This window comes from Branchiostoma floridae, chromosome 11 (assembly GCF_000003815.2).
Source record: "Branchiostoma floridae strain S238N-H82 chromosome 11, Bfl_VNyyK, whole genome shotgun sequence".
NCBI lineage: Eukaryota > Metazoa > Chordata > Leptocardii > Amphioxiformes > Branchiostomatidae > Branchiostoma > Branchiostoma floridae.
The window spans coordinates 13,318,259-13,321,121 of NC_049989.1; the positions used below are offsets into that span (position 1 = coordinate 13,318,259).

Genomic DNA, 2,863 nt, shown 5'->3' on the forward strand with positions numbered 1-2,863 from the left:
TGAGTGTGATGTGTGTTTGTATATACAGGCAAGAAGACAGAATCATCGCGAGCAGGTCGCGTACTTGCACCAAGCCTGGCAAGACGCTGCAAGAAGCCCACGTCACGTGTACGATCCGAACTGGCCACCAGAGAATTCCATCAACAGGACAGAAAATGTTTCATGTTTTGACAAAGATACCGACCATGTTAGAGACAAAACATGAATCCATAGCAGTGAGGTTAACGTACTTTAGATTTAGTTCAGATTAGGAATAACTTTGGAGATGAACTGATACATGTAGCAGTTATCAGTGAAAAGAAGTTTTGTTGAGCGGGTACATCAGTAGATGATGCAGTTCCTTGCTTGAAAAACAAATGTGTTTTTTTCTTGCCAACATCTCGATACTCCTGCTGCTATCACCGCTAGATGGCGCTAAAGTGAAAAGTTTGCGGTCCCAAACGTGACTAAGCCTGTACAACCCCTCTCAACTCATAATTGTATATATATATTATCGATATCATCACGGTGTAGATCATGGTTAAAACCTACTTAGATTTTCATCTCACAGCTGCTCTACCCAGCGAAGGAAAGATCTGTCAGTATTAATATTGTTCCCAGGACGGTACCAGAATTTCTTCGCGCTCTTGAATGTCGATGTATATAGTCTGCTACGATTTGGATATACCATAAATAAATAAATGCTCAATCGAATGACATTTCTAAGCGTATGCATGTGTCAGCGTCATATTTGAATGCTTTCTTTTAGAAAATGCCTTTTTTTAATTTCAGCGCAACTCAGGGACACAAGCACGGTGTAGCATTGTTCCTGACGCATCAACCTCGATTACACTGACAGAAGCTGGTGAAGACAAACACCATGTAGTGTTCCTCCTGAACTCAGACGTGAACAACGTTTCAATCAATCCTTTGGATCTGGTCATGACTGCGCTTTTTCAGTCTTCCTTGTTGTTGCTTTGTCTTGCTTTGTAGCTCTTGCACTACGTAAAAATACATTCAAGAAACCTCATGGCACCGACCAATTCTCCCATCATACCTACTGTGGAAGACAAGCCCCAACTGGATCATCAGTATGACGTCATACCGGATCATCAGAACTCAGACGATATCATCACGCCGTACGGACAAGCTGCCATGTCAGGCGCCTATGGCTATGGTATGGAGACAACAACGGCGGCAACAGCTAGTAGGAGTCAAGGGACTGAGAACCCAAGACCAGATACACCTTATCCTAAACGGAAGAAACTACACGGGGAAAACAGAAGCGTTACTTCATTAAGCAACAACCTCCAAGCTTCTTGATATGCCAGTGTTAACGTTAGATCAACATCAATTGAGAACCATATTAGATAGCCGTGTTGACTGCCGCGGGCTTTTCTTGCGCCACGGCTATGTGTATGAAGTGATTCTTGTATTCAGTTGTTATATACACCAGGCAAATGCATCTGTCCTTGGTACCGAACACCACCCACATGGGCAAACAAACTTGTCCTTGGCCCTAAAAACTATACACTATGGATGGGCACCGATGCGGTGTACCGGTACAACTTAATCGTTTTTTCTTATTGGACCTGACCTGAAAAACCTAACCTGAAAAAATTCACACCTTAGCGAACATACCTGTCGTTGGTGCTGAACACCCTGACAAGTAAATACACATGTCCCTGTAGCCGGCCAAGCAGTGGCAGCAGCCGGTAATGTTACCGGTAAATCTGCTAGGAGATTATACAGTACCGGTATACCTCAGCGCCACCTAGCAGTTTTACATAGAATCACTCAGTATTACGCTGATGAATACATGACGCGAGAATGTGGCGAGTTACGTCACTGCAGTTCAATGGAGAGACACAAAGCGCCTTTGGTATCAAAAAGTACTAGTATATATATAAAAAAAAGTTAAAGTTTGCCCATGCATCTACAGACGCGTAGGGTGGCGCCCATCCCCACTTCGAAGCACTTGGGCCACACATATGCAAGCCATGGCCAGTACAGCAGGGGGCTGGTCCGCTGGTAGTGATGTGTGTTTAACTTCCATACTCTTCCTCGTTAGTGCTGAGTGTTAAGCAGAGAAAGCAGCATGTACCATTTTTAGAGTCTTTGGTATGACTCGGTCGGGGATCGAACTCACGACCTACCGAAGCAAACACTCTACCACCCAGGCCATTGCACCAGTCACTAGTATATATCGATATTCATATCTTACTTTAATGTAAACTATTAGTGTGCCTATAAGACATGCATATATTGAGATATTTATACCACAATACTCTACTCTACTCTTCTCTACGCTACGTTACGCTACGCTACTCTACGCTACGCTACGCTACTCTACGCTACTGTACTCTACTGTACTCTATTGTACTGTACTGTACTGTACTGTACTGTACTGTACTGTACGCTACTCCACTCTACTCTACGCTACGCTACGCTACTCTAAAAGGTACACTTATACGGTTTGTACGATTACAGCTCTGCTATTCGTCAGGGGTTTATTATAAGTGATCACCCCCTAGAAGTAGAGACCGGGTGATGGTGTTTGTGATTACCAGTGTGCGAAAGAATGTGTAAATACTCTACGTCTAAAGCAGTGTAAGACGAAACACATTTTATTTCATTTTTATTTATGTAACCACGAAGAAAGAACGTTTTTGTTTAAAAAAACTCACTTCGACCTGCCTCAATGTTCCCAAGTACAGAGGAACAGAAGGGCACTTTCCACTAAGAAATTAAAAAGATAGACAAAGCAATGATTTTGTGTAAAGCTGAATCACTTTTGGTTCATAAATCGATATGAGGCGTTGTTTGTCATGACAATATACTGCGGCCGACAGTGACAAAATGGAGGAAAGGGCTCAAATTATAC

General features: G+C 42.9%; 2 protein-coding genes across 10 annotated transcripts in view; one reads left to right on the forward strand and one right to left on the reverse strand.

Annotated features, from left to right (window-relative positions):
* Positions 1 to 2,863, reverse strand: part of LOC118426514 (coiled-coil domain-containing protein 157-like) — a 1,184,186-nt gene that overhangs the window by 592,383 nt on the left and 588,940 nt on the right. The window lies entirely within an intron of this gene.
* LOC118426528 (myosin heavy chain-like) overlaps positions 1 to 2,863 on the forward strand; it is a 137,274-nt gene that overhangs the window by 45,904 nt on the left and 88,507 nt on the right. The window lies entirely within an intron of this gene.